Raw genomic sequence first — 17,976 nt, 5'->3', positions numbered from 1 at the left:
TTAAGGAAGGCCAATGAGTCAGGAATATCTGTCAACTGGATAGTCACATGGCTGGAATCTGCTGGTCCCTTGCTCCTGGGCTCTGTTGCTTTCAGCCTCTGTTCCTATGCAGATTCCTCACTTTGCTTCATGTCTTGGCTTCCCTTGGCTCTCTCCAGGTTTGCTTACTTAATATCTCATGGTGATGTCTGCTGGGCTCCAAGCATTTTCAAACATCTTTGTCTCTGTTCTCTGCCTGTCAGCTCTGCTCTGAAGTTTCTGCTAACTCTGTTGTTTCTGTCATTTCTGGCTCTCTCCAAAATGTTTCCTCATTTAAATGATTCCAGTAAACTAATCAAGACCCACCTGGAATGGGTGAAGTCACATCTCCATTTAATCAAAAGTTACACCCACAATTGGATGTGTCACATCTCTGTGGAAATAATCTAATAAAAAATTTCCAACCTGCAATACTGAATTGGAATTACAGGAAGTAGCTGCTCCCACAAGATTGGATCAGGATTAAAACATGGCTTTTCTGGGGTACCTAATGCTTTCATACTGTTACAGGAAATTTCTTAAATAATTTCTGGCTGAGATTTCTCCTCTCTAAAATAAGAATAATAGTAGTTTATAGCTCATCACTTTGTTATGAGGACTAAATGATAAAATGCATGTTATATACTTAAGCTTCTGTTACATATTATCAATATATTTAACTATTTTTCCATATCATTAAAGCCAGTTTTAATATGACTCACTTATACATGTATTTATTATATTATCTGAAATAACTATACACCAAAAAAAAAAACCCTCAAAGTGCTATGCTGATAATTATTTTATTGATCATGAGTTTTAAATGTCTTTTATGTCTAGCATTATATGGAGGTTGCATTTCATTGCATTTTTCTCCTATTTGAAGTCTTTTAAATAAATGCAATTTTATAATAATCATTTTATATGGAAAAACCTCTGTCTGGTAGTTTCCTTTTTTCAGGGTTATATATTTTTGCTTCTACTTTTCCAGATAAAACATGTAAAATGAAGCTAAAATATGAAAAAAAGGTGCTTAATACTTTTATACTCATAACTTAAAACTTCAGTACTAGCTTTCGTGTATTAAATCATCTACTTTTTTTCTATGAATCATAAAAATACCATTTCATGAATTTTACTTTAGATCACAAAGAACTGATAATATTTTCCTTGCAAAATGAGATTTATATCCCCTTTTCAGAGCAAATGAATATGCAACATAGTGCAGGAGAGTGTGATTGGGCAGAGATCCATAGAAAAAAGCTATCCATTTTTTCTCAGGGCCCCCAAAAGGGAAAATGCTAACAAGGAAGTATAAGGTGGCAGAGAAATCCTAATGAAGCTCATTTCCCACCAAAGAGATGAACATTTTAGGAGGCACTACCATCTATCAGTAGGCTTATTAAATATTAACACATCTTTTTACTTTCTTCATTTGAGTTTTTGCAAAGTAACTAGGAATGTAACTATCCGAAGACTTGAACTCTTTCAAGTACCAAGACAGGCATTAGCAGTCATAGTTTATATTTAATTATATAATGCTTCATCTAGGAATACTAGTAAAGTCAGCAGCATAATGTGCTAAGAGTATGCATATAGCCCTAGCTCCCTCCCCCACCAACATTCCTTCATCAAAGCAGTAGTGACTGTTAAGAATACACTTGGCAGATCAGAGACATATTATTCACTATAGTTCCAAGGTAGTCATTGTGATAATATTTCTAAGCTTCTTGAACATCTTGCAGCAACACCCATTTGAGTACAGTCACAAAGCTCTCCTTGCCTTACCTACTGTGCATCTTTAAATGGGATTTAGAGGTCAGTATGGGTAACAGCTATGTGAAGTTTTTGAAAACAGTATCCTGCTTGATTTTCAAAGAGTTTTTTGGGTCCCATCTGCTGTGATCATTAGATTGTTAGAGTATACATTTTAACTAACCAAATTGCTTAAAATAGAGCATCTGATATCTATGAGATGCTGGAATGCTTCTTTAAATACTCATATATATGTTCCACTCCACTGTCCTAATTCTCTTAGCCAAATGATGAATTGGTACTAACTTAAGTACTTATGTACCATCACATCATTAGAGTAGTATATGAATGATAATTAAAGACTAAGGGTAAATATATATGGTCATAAAATTATTTCAGACTGTAGATATACAGATCTTAGAAAAATATTAACGGGTGCTGCTGCTGAATTTCAACTGTGGCTTTGAAATATTTTTTGTCTTCGCCATTGCACAAAGATCAAGTCCAGAATTCTTCTAGAGAGGGTTTCACAAACTGGCTGTCTATTTTTCCTTAAAATACTGATTCCCCATGTCAACCAAACTGGTATACTTAATATCTTCTAAATATATTTTTTCCTTCACTGACATTATTTTGCATAAGCCATTTTCCTTGCTTAGACTGCGCTTTCTTTCAAAATACTATTGGATGCCTGGTATACAAGGCACTATTTTGGCAAATGAATTTCTGAAACAATGGCTTATTTTGAATATTAATTAAGAAATTAAGACTTGGACATATTAAATTTTCTTACCTAAAACCTCGGAGCTAGGAAATAACAGAATATAGATTAAAAATCTGAGTTCAAAATTTTTAAAACATTATTTCATAGTTTTCTTCAAGGCAGCTTAAATTCCATCTCCTCTGTAAAGCCTTATCTGCTGAACCTCAAGTAATTTCCAAACTCCTAAACAAAATTTTCTGCATAATTACTATAGTCATGTAACATTTCCTCATTATATGCCTACCTATCCTTTAAATTGTATGTCTTTTGAAGTAAATGGTTCTAACATTTTAGCCTTCATAGTATTTTGCAAAACTTAATATTTTTGTCTATTTATTTAAACAAGATAATCAAGATTAAACAGAAAATGACTCTATTTCAAGTTTTAAAATTCTGTCACTTATCGAGGCTCTCTTCTGTAAAGATAACATAGGAGGAATTTTCTTATTATGTGACGATATATGTGTGTGTGTGTATATATATATATATATATATATATATATATATATATATACATATGCCTCTATCAACGAAGGCATACAATAGAGAGGGTTACTTGATATTGGACCTCTCAGTAGAGGTAATCATTAGATTTAGCTGGCAGAATCAATTGGTTGCTTGGAGTGCAGTATGTATACCAGTCATTGTGAAGATCTGGTGTAGGGAATAGGGATGAAATGGGGGAATAAGATAGTACTCTGGAGAGTGAGGGTTGATCTCTAAGATCCTTTCTGTCTGGCCAGTAATATATCAGGCATATACCTAGCATATGAGGCATCATGAATTAGTTGTTCCTTACCTGTTACACTTCTTTATTGCCAGTAGAAACCAGTCCCCAGTTCAGTATTGTGGCCAATAAAAAGTGTTAGAGACATTGTAGTGAGTCTGTTGGAGCAAGGAGTGCATTCAGACTCTTAACAATCAATTTGGCTTGACATATTTACCTGATAATGTGAATTTCAGACAAAAGAGAAATGCAAAAATAAATACATGAAACATAAAATTAAGCCAATCTCGGAAATTTCACCGGGAGATTATACATCCATCATATTTTTTCTTTAGCATTATGGAAACAAGAAAACTTAACATTTCACATTGAAATAGTCCATTATTTTTGTAATGGAAACTTAACGGAAATAAATGAAATATCCAAAAATTAATTTCTAAGGAAAAATGTTGGAAGTTGGAAGAAATTAATTAAGTACGATAAATGGTTTCAGAATGAATGAATGATTGACAACCTATGTGTGACGTTGGTAGTGGATATTTTATGTTTCATTTCTTGGAGGTCATGACGACTTCTAAGGATCTTTTAGGTTTAATCTAGTTCAGTTTTGCACGGTTCCTCCTTGTTTAGAGCTATATCAACAAATGATTCCATAAATGGGTTATTCATGGCAGAGGATCCTCTCTAGAAATAAAAGATAACTAATTGAAAATTTTGTAGCTAATGAAAGAATTAGCTTTGTAATTCAAAAGAAGCTACAGAAAGCAGTCAAATATGACAAGAAAGCTACCACTAATGACCAAGAACAAGTATTTGAACAATAAATTAAGGACATTAACAATGTCAGTTGTACAACTGCGGCTTAATACTGCTTCTCAGGTTCAGAACTATAACTTGGTTAGGATAAAAGCCAAATAAACTATTTCAACTTTTTTGGGGGATGTATTTTAAGATGTTTAAATCTGAATACCACCTGCAATTGGTATTAAACACATTTAATACTGTCTGTGATCCATATGTTGAAACCAAAGCATTAGTTAAAAAAGACATAGCTGGGAAAATGGTTGGCTTTGTGAAATGGTGCAATTGGAACAATGGGAGCTGAGATGATGGGAAATATAAACAAGATTTGGGGTGGAAAACCTAGAAAAGTATTCCATATACAAATGCTGATAATTGGAGACCTTCGGTAAACTTCAACCTTTGTGAATCAGAGTTTATTTATTAAATTGAGGCAAAAGTGATAAAACCTTTCTTGTCCTTTTTTTTTTTTTTTTGTCTTTTTTGGTGTAAGGAACTGTGATAGATAGAATTATGTACCCCAAACATAGGCATATCTTTAATTTTAATCTATATTCCTGAGCTGTGAAGTCTTTGTAAATAAGACCTCTTTAAGATATTATTTTAGTTATGATGTGGCCCAACTGAGTGAGGGTGAATCTTAATCTGTATTAGATATAAGAAGCCAGAAGTCAGAGAAGTCCACAAGGAGAAGCCAGGAATCCGAAGAAACCAGAAGAGCCAAAAAAAGAGAAGATAGTGACATGTGACAGTTGGAAGAGAAACAAGCCAAGAAATCTCAAGGATTGCCAGTACAAGTACTAGAACACAACAGACTCTGGGAGAAAGCAAGTCTTGCCAATATCTAGATTTTGGATATCTTCTAGCTGCGAAACTATAAGCCAATAAATTCCTGTTTGTTTAAGCAAACTAATTGTGTGGTTTGTCTGGCAAACTAAGAAAGGAACTCACAGAGTATGTCTGAAAGTTCTTTGTAGTGGTTAAAGTGCTATGAAAGTATTAGTTCTATGATCCATGTTTTTTTTTTTCATGTTACCTGAAAGACTGACCCAGATGCAGATTAATGAATATCTTCTTCTATTGTACATGACCTATTTCTCTTTAACAGCAGCCAAAGGAAAATAACTATAGGCTGATAGGATTTAGATTAATGTTCTCTGACTCCAAGTGTCCAATAGTTTGTTAATTTATTATGCTTTATGGCAAAATAAAACCTCTATTTGCCTATTGTGATAGTATATGTCTAAATTATAAATACATGCTAGGGAGATTTATAATTGAGTCTGACCTTTCACTAAAGGAAAAAAGAGCATAAAAGCGAAACAAAACAAAAAGAAAACCCTGAAACACTTATTAATTAAAGTGTCGTGTACCTTGGAGAAGAGAGGGGAAAAAAGGATGAATGAGAGCTCTGCAAAAATGTGAAGCCATTTTAAGTAGAATTCATCCTGTGGTCAAATGATGTATAAATTCTTTGACAGATCAAAGACAGTCTAGTTTCCTCAGTATAAAGGAATTTCAAGAATAGAGCAAACAAAAATGGAATGCAAGGCAGAAAGCATGTAAACTAAATAACGAGAAATTATTCCTGGGTTGGAAAGTTTAAAGAAGTCACTTTTAAGTCTACATGAGCAAAGTACAAGACAACAAGGGAAGAGTAAACGTACCATGGTTAACAGGGAAATTTTTACCACTGAATGATTCTAATGTCAAGAGTATGTGTAAGATTACCTTAAAGATCAAGGGTAGAAACTCTGTCTGGGACAGTGGAGTCAGGAGAAAATCTTAGTGTGGTATGGGAAAGATCAAAGTTAAAACCTCAAAGCATTTCAGAAAACCACAGACGAAGTATCAGAGGTATAATTCCAATCACCCTGATGAAACACATCCAGAAGTAACAAAGAATATAGAGGGTACTACGTGGATACTTATTAGAAAATAATCACTATCCCGATATATGACATTATTTTTCAAAATAGGGGAAAAGTGAAGCCACAAGATAAAAATATGTTATATACTTAGACAGTTTCACTATATACCATATAGTTGCATTATCTATAATTTGGTCCAATTTGTACATAGAATCAAATAGCTTCAACTTGAAATAAAGCTGAGCTTTAGTGTTAAGATGCAAAAAATATTTTGAATATGCTTGCAATAAATATTCATTAGTGAGTATGCATATGAAAATAGAGATAATATGTTCAATCATTCAACACCAAATGCAGAGAAAGATGAGGTGTTCTTCCATTGTGGAATTCATATTCCCCAAAATGATGACTTCCTTTTCTTGAGTGTGTGCTTGCTTTATGGCATAAATATCTGGAATATTTATTAATTTTATTTATTTTAAAATTTAACTCCTGCTACATGGCAAATACTCTTGCAGAGAAAAAAGAATTGTTAATAACTGAGTCGTTCATGGAAGTAAATAGGTTTCATTATGGCTAATTGTTTATAACTGCTTTGTTCACATCACTGAAAAATTTAAAACAAATTAGCATATTTATAGTTAATGCTTAGTAATCATTTATTTCAAAGAAAGAGAAAAAATAGTGCATGAAATTGAGTAGATTCTGGTACTTTGTTAACCTCATCAATGTAAGAACTCTGCTGCCTACAAATACAGGGATGCTCATAGAAGAATAAATAGTGCCTGGTATACTATGTGTAATATTTTGCTGTCTTCACTGATATCATATAGAATGACTTGATGTAATATATTTAGAACCATTAAGCAGATTTCAAATAAAAAGACACATTTCAATCATAATGCATTGTTTGCCTATCCTCAGTATAATGTTATTCTTCTGGTTATTTTTCTTCCATTTGATCTCTTTGAAATATTCAACTGTCTTGATATCTCTGCAACATTTGTTCTATTGAGCACCCTCTACCACTGGAAACATCTTCTTTGATTTCTTGCCTACAGATATCTCCTGAAATCGTTATATCTCTCTCATCATTCCCACTAATGAACTCTTAACTGGCATTTCCTCTTTTATGCCTGTTCTTTAAATGTTGATATTTCCTTGAATTCTCCCCTTCAAATTCTTTGTTTTATACATTCTTCCTAGGAGATCATAGGCATCTGTCATAACCTCAGCTATCATTAGAAGTTGATGGTTTCTAGATTGAGGTGGAGTGGGTTTTAGATATATAAGTCCTTTATACGGAGAAAGAAATAATTTCTAGTTCACTGAAATGACTTTTAGCATTTGGGGGGCCTCACAATGCCTGAGACACATTAAACTTTGTGAACCTCAACTCACTGTGTCATTGCAGCCCAGAATACGTATTTACATAGGCACAAATATATGTATTGTGTATAATATATAATAGTGCATGCTATATATATATTTCCTTGGGATTTGTAAATATGTATGTATATTTACAATTTTAATATATGTAGATAAGAATCTGTAGGTATATTGAATGGTTTTCCATTTTTTACTAGCATCCTTTTTTTTTTTTTTTTTTTTTAACCTTGAAGCTGGTCTTTGAATCAGATGTAAGTGTAGTGAAGGGGATTCCTTTAACTTTTTAGGTTTCAATTTCCTCATCTATAAATTGAGAGATTTAAACCATAAGATAAAAAATTCCACTTTGAAATTCTGTTATTCTATGTGAAAATAGCCCAACAATTATCAAAACAATGGGATAGAAAAAAATCCACACCTTTGTCCTTTAGAAACCTCTGACATTTGAGAAGTCTAGTGAGGACTGTGTGTCTGGTTTAACTTGTAATTACAAGAACTGTAAATGCTTTTAGATCTGTTTTGGCATGACATGCAATATATTTATTTTACTAACTTTGGTTACTCCCCCCAACCCGCTAAGCCCAGACTCAGAGTCTTCCACATTCGTATTCACTGCCTGAGGAAAAAGGCATAGGTAGAACAGGGAATGAGAATATGGCACTTAATTATTAAATCAATACATGTTCCTTACTTGCAGAAACTAGGTACAAATTTAAATTTGTTAAAGGAAGCCAATCATCCATTCTCTGAATCTCTAAAAGCGTGCAATCATTGCTTTTGGATTTGAAGGCTCTTGAAGGCTACAACAGTCTAGTGTATAACTAATTAACTAACTAGAAATGAAAACATTCCATTTGCATTAGGCACACTATTTGACGACCTTTCTCTTTTGAACTTTTCAAATGGCATTGCAGTATGACAGACAGTTTCTTTTTACAAAGTCATGTAGATCTTTCATGTATTCCTGCAGCACAGGAGAAAAGTTAGTGATTTTTTTCTCTCTTCAATGTGCACTGCAGCTGTATTTGATTCTTTTTTTGCTTTACATTAAGTATCTGATGATTTTGATATTAGCTTTCTTAGCCACCAATGCTGGCTATCATTGAAGATATTATTTTAATGAGACGTTAAAATGATGCTAGGCATGGTACTGTGTACTATACATGCATTATCCAATTTAGTCATCACAGCAACCATAAACAAAATATGTATTATTATGGTACCTATTTTACAGATGTGGTGTAACTACCTTTATCATCCATGGTTCTCCAGAGAAACAGAACTTATAGTAGTATATGCATATATGTGCATGTTAGTAGGTGTATAATCTATAAAGAGATCTAGTTTAAGGAATTAATTCACACAATTGTGAGAACTGGCAAGTCTGAAATCCTTAGGGCAGGCCAGGAGCCTGAAAACTCAGGCAGGAATTTTACGCTGCAGTTTTGGCACAGAATTTTTTCTTTCTAATTCAGTTTTTGCTTTTAAACCCCTTCAACTGTTTGGATGAGGCCCGCCTATATTATTAAGATAACCTCGTTTACTTAATGTTAACTGATTGTAGATGTTAGTCGCATCTACAAAACATCTTCACAACAAAATGTAGACTAGTGTTTGACCAAACAACTTGGCATCAAGGCCTAGCCAGGTTGATACATAAAATTAACCATCACACTGTCTGTCTTACTTTTCTAGCTGCCGGAATGTGATATACTACAAACAGAACGGTTTTTAAAAAGGGGAATTTATTACAATATTAGTTTACAGTTCCAAGGCCATGAAAATGTCCCAATTAAAGCAAGTCTATAAAAATGTCCAAATTAAGGCACCAACAAGAGGTTACCTTCACTTAAGAAAGGCTGATGAAGTTCACGGTTTCTCTCTCAACTGGAAAGGCACATGGCAATTATGGCGATGTCTGCTAGCTTACTTGCCAGGCTTCTTGTTTCATGAAGCTCTCTAGGAAGCGTTTCCCTTCTTCATTTCCAAAGGTCTCTGGCTGGGTAGGCTCTCGCGGTTCTCGTGGCTCTGGATGGGACTCTCCCCAAAATGTTTCCTCTTTTATAGGATTCCAATAGACTAATCAAGACCCACCTGAGATGGGTGGAGTCACATCTCCCTCTAATTAATACCCATAATTGGGTGAGTCACATCTCCATGGAAAGAATCTAATCAAGTCTCCAACCAAAAGTACTAGATAGGGATTAAAAGAAACAGTTGCTCCCACAGGATTGGACCAGTATTAAGACACAACTGTCCTAATTTTTCTCGGGTACATAATCCTTTTGAACCAGCACACTGTCAAAATGCATTTCTGAGATCACATGTTCTGTAAATATTGTTGCGAGACGTAGGACTCGGAACTTTTACTGACCTCAAAGCTCCCTCTTATTACCACTAAACATAAATGAATTCCATCTGTTTAGCATGTATCAATTCATCCATATTCTGGCCCATTCTAAATGCCTGGTTAAATGGAATGAGATCCTAATGTCCAGTCGTAGCTGCAAAAGATGGAAAAAGGGATTTCAATATCACATTAAAGTTAGTACAAGAAAAGTATTTTAATCCATTTCCTAGTAGACTTTTTTCTTTAAATATAAGAATCACCTTTTACTTATTTATAGCAGGATGTACTCAGTGTATTTCCTTCCACTTCCATGTTCAAGAGTTAGAGGTATGCATGAAAGCTGCCACAGTGCTCAAAGCGCTCACTTTGAATATGTTGTTCTTCAAACCTCCATGAAAGACTAAGAAAGAAAAATAATGCATTTTGTTTTTATTCTGACAAACCCATTTTAAAAATCCATTTACTTCTTAGGCACTATATGCTGTTCATATAGATTTTCTCTCTCTCTATGGATTATGTTTTGAAAAGTAGAACAGAAATTTTTCTGTGATATGGGCAAATTTTATTCCAAAGCACATATTTGCTCAGAAATGAAGAAAAATACAACATGGAGAAGGTACCTTTCTCTTTAAGGCAAATGAACGTAGAGAGCTTGAATTAAAACAATACAGAAATAAATTGCACTTTTATCCTGAGTGGCTTTCTCAGAGAATTCCCCAGGGGCTTTCCAAAAATTAAAAATTCTTAACAGCAACATCAAACATCAGTTACTTTGGTTTAGATTTTAAAACAGAAATTGATTTAGCATTTTAGATCTCCAGTGGGAATTGCTTCTGCATTCATGAAAGCTGCTGTTAGAGGTAGATATGCCATACAACCAACAGCTGCTGATCTAGGCAAAAACTTTTATAGTTTCCAGGAAATCACAAAGATGCTCTTTAACAACTGCAGGCATTGACCAAACCAATCTGTGAGCATTGAAGATGGGAATTTAAATACATGACTATTAGTGCAGAGAGCAGTTGACACCAGTGGCCTAGGACCCGTATATATCCATCCTTCTTACTGTTATTGCTACTATTTCTATAAAGCCACAAGTGCCCAGAATACCTTGAAGATAATTTGAAAAACAGTATATCTATTGAAAATTCAACCTTGTGCTTATAATTTCAAGGACCACAACTGTCCTAATCAGCTCACAGCCAGATATGTGGCCAGATATAATAAAAGATTATGGAGGTCAATTCTAGTCTTCCCAGTCTTACTAAAAATAATTGCACTTAACAGTTTGAGCAGCTTTTGTGAACACCAATGTATTTTAAAAGGATGTGGGAAATGGAAGATGTTTTGTTCCAATTCTTCAGTAAAAATCACTTAACAAGAAATACAAAAGTAGGCACATAAGAAATCAGAATAGAAAGAGAAAAGGCAGCACTTTAAAAAAAGCAGTAAAGCACAAATAGCCTGCAGCTGAACTCTGAATGAAGTCACTCTCTCGCATTGTCAGAAAGAAAAAATAAAATAATACAAATGTGCAGGTTTGTAGGTTTGGAATCACCTTGGAAAATAGTAATAGATAGATAAATGTGTGATGGTTGGTTTCTGGTATCAACTTGGCCAGTTGATGGCGCCCATTTGTCTGGTTAGGCAAGGACTGGCCTAACCATTACTTCAAGGATGTTTTGTGGCTGGCTGATAAACCAGGAAGCTGTTTATTAAGCCATCAGTCAGTTGATTCCAACTGCAGTTGATTACATCTATGATCAACTAAAGGTGTGTTTCCCACCAATGAGAAAATGGAACAATTGGATTTGATCCAATCAGCTGAAGACTTTTAAGGGAAAAGAGAGAATGTTCACTGTTTCTTCAGCTAGAGTGCCTCTCCTATGGAGTCCATCAAAATCCTTCATCAGAGTTGCAAGCTTCTCCGCCTGCCCTACAGTTTGAGACTCTTGCATTCCTGTTATTGCATGAGACACTTGTATAAAACTTATATTTACAAATCTCTCCTGTTGGTTCTGTTTCTCAGAGAACCCTAACTATAGATAGGTAGATAGAGTACTGGTTTGAAGATATTACATAACCCAGAAAAAAACATGTTTTTTCCCTAATCCAATATTGTGAGTCAGGCCTATTGTGTAGAGTTCAAACTTTGATTGGATTGTTTCCATGGAGATGTAACACACCGAACTGTGGGCTGGACTTTTTGATTAGAATGGAGATGTGACACTGCCTGTTCAAGGTGGGTCTTAATAGTTTTCTGGAGTTTTTAAGAGAGCTCATGGAGATGGAAAGAGCTCAGAAGGGACAGAGATGCAGACATTGGGAAATGATTGGCATGCTGAAGGGGATGTTTGGAGTGCTCAGAGAGAGCAGCTGCCTAGAAGCAGACATTTGGAGATACAGAAGAAAATGCCATAAGCATACACAGGATCTTAAAGAGCATTTGAAGCCAGAAGCCAGGAGAGAAGCCCAGCAGATCTTACCACGTGCCTTCCTATGAGATGCTAAGCAAGCCAGAAACCAGAGTTTTGCACCAGAGAAGCAAAGTAAAGGGCCCACAGATGCTTAGAGGGGCAACCACTGGAATCAACAAGCTGGGAGCAAAGTCCTCAGATATTAGCCATGTGCCTTTCAAGTTGACAGAGAAACCCCAGATGCCAATTGGCCTTTCTTGAGTCAAGGTATCTTTCTCTGGATGTCTAGTTTGGACATTTTAATGGCCTTAGAAATATAAACGTGTAACTTAATAATTCCCCTCTCTAAAAGCCAACCTATTTGTGGTATATTGCATTCCAGAAGCATTAGGAACCTAAAATAGATAGAAAAGACAGACAAAGAAGAGAGAGAGCCAGAAGAGTTAACAGCAGAAAATTATGGAAACAGAGACATGATATAAATAAGAAATAAGAAGGGAATTTTCACATTAACTTAGGTTGTAAGAGGTGGAAAAAGAATCATAATGTATGGTGGAGAAAACTTACCATATCTTAACCTAATAGTTCATAATGGAACTAATTAGGCTCTAATTACCCTGAAAAGAAGAACCCTGATAATTCCAAGCATAAAGTCTAACACATAGTTTAAATGGGTAATTAATAAATGCTTATTGAATTAATGGGAATGATAATTTTTTGGTTGAATCCCTGTAACATCCAGCTATCTTTCCATGAATATAAAGTTTTTTTGGAGAAAATACTATTTTCAATAAATGGCACTCGGGCAACTGGATATCCACACGCAAAAGAATGAAGTTGTATATTTATGTCACACCATATATAAAAATGGATTCAAAATGAATGAAATATATAAGGTAAGACTGAAACTATGTCAAGTTAAAAGAAAACATGGGTATAATCTTTATAACCTTGAATTGGTAAAGGTTTCTTAGATATAAACTTAAAACACAAGTGAAGAAAGACGAAAGAGGTAAATCAGACTTCATCATAATGAAAATCTTCTGTGCTTCAAAAGACACCATCAAAAGGGGAAATGAAATCCTACAAAATGGGAGAAAAATTTTGTGAATAATGTATCAGATGAGGGACATATATCTATAGTATATAAAGAACTATGACAACACAATAATAAAAAGGCAGATAAACAAAACAAAAGGACAAATACTGTATGGTCTCACTGATATGAACTAACATTAGTGAATGAACTTGGAGAATTTCAGCTAAGAACAGAGACCATCAGGAGATAGAAATAAGGTAGATATTGGGTAATTGGAGCTGAAGGGCTACAGATTGTACAACTGGACTGATTGTAAAAATTCAGAAATAGATAGGAAAATACTACCTAACTGTAATACAATAATATTAGTATACTGAATGAAGCTGAATGTGAGAATGATAGAAGGGGGAGGGCTGGGAGCACAAATGAAATCAGAAGGAAAGATAGATTATAAAGGCTGAGATGGTATAATCTAAGAATGCTTAGAGTATACAATGATAGTGACTAAATGTACAAATAAAAAATATTTCTGCATAAGGAGGAACAAAGGAATGTCAATATTGCAAGGTGTCGAAAATAGAGGTAATTCACATTTTAAAATTTTAACATGTGTAAGACTAAAGCAAATAAATGCTTATTTCATACAAAATTTATAATTTGACAAGTGCATTTCCTAATATAACTTATGTGGACACTTTAATTGAACACCATGATTACATGGAACCTTGAGTAGGGATGAGATTTTGTAGGTTTGTCCAGAGTGATACCCCAATAAATCCCAGAATAATTTGAACAGTGTATAAAAAAGAATTTGCAAAGTCCCCTTGGGGGAATGGTGAGAAAGGGGGAAAATTCACCTTCCCCATGTGGAGAAGTCCTGATATTCTCACAGGCAATGGGGACAACCAAAGCAATAGGCCAAGCCCTCAATCTTGGGGCTTGTTCATATGAAGCATCTCTGCAAAGGATAGACTAAGCCTACTTAAAATTGGGCCTAAGAGTCACACCCAGAGAACTTCTTTTGTTGCTCAGAAGTGGCTTCTCTCTCTCTGCTAATATGACAAGCAAACTCACTGCCCTCCCCCTCTCTACATGGTACATGACTTCCAGGGGTATAAACCTTCCTGGTAAAGTGGGACAGAAATCCTAGAATGAGCTGGGACTCAGCATCAAGGGATTGTGAAAATATTCTGGACCAAAAGAAGGAAGAGAGAAATGAGACAATACAAAATGCCAATGGCTGAGAGATTTCAAACAGAGTCGAGAGGTTGTCCTGGAGCTTATTCTTATACATTGTATAGATATCATCTTTTTAGTTAAGGTATAATGGTGAGGCTGGAGAGAAGTGCCTGATAATGTAGAGCTGTGTTCCAGTAGCCGTGTTTCTTGAAGATGATTGTATGATGATATGGCTTTCACAATGTGACTGTGTGATTGGGAAAATCCTGTGTCTGATGCTCTTTTTATCTATGGTATGGACAGATGAGTAAAATATATGGAATAAAAATAAATAAATAATAGGGAGAACAAGGGTTAAAATAAATTTAGTAGACTGAAATACTAGTGATCAATGAAAGGAAATGATATGGGGTATAGGAAAAAATAGGGGAAACAAAGGCTCAAATATATTGGGTAGATGGAAATACTAGCAAACAATGAGAGGGAGGGGTAAGGGGTATGGTATGCATGAGTTTTTTTCTCTTTTTTCTTTCTCTTTATGAATTGATGTAAATGTTCTAAGAAATGATCATGGTGATAAACATACAATTATGTGATGATATTGTGAGTTATTGATTATATACTGTCATGGTCAGCTTCATGTGTCAACTTGGCCAGGTGGTGGTACCTGTATGTCTGGTTGGGCAAGTGCTGGCCTTTTTTTTTTTTTTACATGGGCAGGCACCGGGAATCGAACCCAGGTCCTCTGGCATGGCAGGCAAGCGTTCTTGCCTGCTGAGTCACTGTGGCCCGCCCCTGGCCAGTCTTTTGCTAGGAAGATATTTCATAGAATTAACACATGATCACGTTGGCTGCATCCACAGTTGATTCCATTTGTAACCAGCCACGGGAACTGGCTAATTACACAGATTAAGCCGGAGGATGCTTAATCTAATTACTAGAAGCCTTTTAAGGAGGATTCAGAAGAGACAGGCTTCTTCCTGCTTCAGCTGGCTAGCCGCTCCTGTGTGGTTCATCCAGACCCCTCATTGGAGTCCTCAGCTTCACTACCCGCCCTACGGATATTGGATTCTACATTCCCACAGTTGAGTGAGACTTTTTTTTTTTTTTTTTAATATGGAACGCTTCACAAATTTGCGTGTCATCCTTGCACAGGGGCCATGCTAATCTTCTCTGTATCGTTCCATTTAGTATATGTGCTGCCGAAGTGAGCACTGCATGAGACACTTTTATAAATTTTATATTTATGGATATTTCCTGTTGATTCTGTTTCTCTAGAGAACCCTGACTAATACGTATACCGAGAATGGAATCGTCATATGGTAAGAATGTTCATTTTTGCATGTTGTTATGTTTAAAAAAAGTTTTTAAATTAAAAAAAAGACAGATAAAATAATTATAAGGGCAAAGATTTTGAAAAGACATTTCCCCCATGAAGATATACAAATGGCCAATACACTCCTGAAAAGATAGCCAACGTCCTTAGACAGCAGGGAAATGCAAATCAAAGCCACAATGAGTTACCACTTAAGTACACAGGAATAACTATTCTAAAAAAGACAGATAACAGCAAGTGTTGGCAAGGATATGGCTAAATTATAACCTGAATGCAATTCATGGGCATAAAAATGTTGCGGCTACATTGGAAAATCTTTTAGAATTTGTTTATAAAATAAGCATAGAGTCTTCAATGTGTCTCAAAAATCCCACTCCTAGGTATATAACCAAAGGAATATGAAAACATGTGTCTATAACAAAAATTCAACTTGCATGTTCATAGCAGCATTATTCACAATAGCCAAAAATGTGGAAACAACCCAAATGTCCATCAACTGATGAAAAAATGAAAAAAATGTCATATATCCATGCAATGCAATATTACTTGGTCAAAAAAAAGGAATGAAAGTGCTGACACATACTACGACATGGATGAATTTGAAAACATTATAAGTGAAAGAAGCAAGTCACTAAAGGCCACATAGTGTCAGATTCCATTCATATGAAAGTCCACAGTGGGGAAATTTACAGAGACAGAGGTAGATGGCGGAAGGGAGAGAGGGATGACTGCTAGAAGTATGGGTTTCTTTGGGGACTAAAGAAAATCTTCCAAAATTGATTGTGTTGATGGTTGCACAACCCTGTGAATATAATATAAGCCATTGAATTGTATATTAAATGGGTGAAGTTATATGACTATCTCAATAATGATGTTAAAAAATTCAACGTAAGTAAATGAACAAGTGTTGCATACATGGCATCTACACATTGAATATTCTCTTGTCCATAAGAAGAGCAAAATCACATGCAAAGTATGCAGATTATCAAAAGGTGTTATTCTAGAAATAGAAATGTCATTACATTACAACTGAATTGTTTTGGAAAGAAGTTTGCAACATTATCAAAAGAAATATTCTAATATGCTCGCTTATCCCTTTTTATTAAAGAGACTTACAATCTTAAAGAAGAAAAAAATTGGAAAATGTTGTAAAGACTTCTAGCAGCCTTAGCTAGTTTTACCATGTCTGTCAGAGTCAAATTTTTCATTAACCTTCAATGAGGTTGACTGAAATTGTTCAGAAGACTCAAAGAAATCCAACACCACTTGTAGAAAAACAGTTTAAATGTTATGGCCTTCCAACTGTATCAAAGGGATTATCTTAACATGCAAAATGCAGCACATTGTGTAACTTGGTAGAAACCAGGTTCAAAAAAAGCACAACCAGTTAAAAGAGCATGATAGTAAAGCAGATAAGAAGATATAAATGGAATGAAGCTGTAAGAAATACAAAAGTGATAAATATAAAAGTTGTTTGGTACTGCCCCTTAAACCAAAAAGAAATAAGAAGTCTGGCTGCTACTGGCAAGCTATAAAATACAATGAGGAAACATATTTCCCAGCATACTTATATGCATGAAAGACAATAACACACTACCATCTGCTGTATGCCATGTCATATCGCAGTGTCTAAGTTATTTTGGATTTGGAGAGAACTCCCTCCACAGATGCATGTACAACCTGCCCCAAAGCACATTCTCCTGAGGTAGAAGTACTTTAGAGCTCAAATAGTATTCTCCTTCATATACTGAAAAAGAAACAACACATTTTAAAGAGTAGATACTGAGACATCAGTATGTGATAGAGTCCCACAAGAATCACAAGAAAAATGCATGCAACCGTAAAATATAACTAATAGAATATAATACATTGATTGCACCTGAAAACCATGCGCAGTTTTGCAGTTTTCAAAGCATTTCCACCTATCTCATCTGATTCACTCTTAACCCAGAAAACAAAGCTTTATGTTTTGCAAATAAAGCAAAAAAGGTTCAGATATAATTTGTATATCTGTCATGGGAGTAGGCATACCCATGATGCATGAGGAAGGATGCTAGTGTGAATGCAAAACTAGAGAGGGAAGGTGGAAAGGGTAGCCATTTTCTTAGAGCTTTAATTCTGCACCAATATACAGAAGTAAACAGATTCTAATTCTAGTTGAAGGGGTGTGTGGCTGTATGTGTGTTTATATCATGCTATAATTCATTGGGTAATAAAAATAAAATAACATCTCTCAAATCCAACTTCAAATCTCTCCCGCTCCATCACTAGCACCCTAGGCTAAAGCATTGTTATCTCTTTCCAGTTGAGCCTCCTGGTTCCCATTTCTTC

General features: G+C 35.0%; 1 non-coding gene across 1 annotated transcript; it reads right to left on the bottom strand.

Annotated features, from left to right (window-relative positions):
- Positions 1-15,419: 15,419 nt before the first annotated feature.
- Positions 15,420-15,524, bottom strand: LOC143651038 (U6 spliceosomal RNA). The gene has a single exon (XR_013159784.1). It is a non-coding gene; the product is annotated as a U6 spliceosomal RNA (small nuclear RNA).
- Positions 15,525-17,976: the final 2,452 nt, after the last annotated feature.

Source organism: Tamandua tetradactyla, chromosome 11 (genome assembly GCF_023851605.1).
Source record: "Tamandua tetradactyla isolate mTamTet1 chromosome 11, mTamTet1.pri, whole genome shotgun sequence".
Lineage (NCBI taxonomy): Eukaryota > Metazoa > Chordata > Mammalia > Pilosa > Myrmecophagidae > Tamandua > Tamandua tetradactyla.
This window is presented reverse-complemented; position numbering and strand designations above follow the sequence as displayed.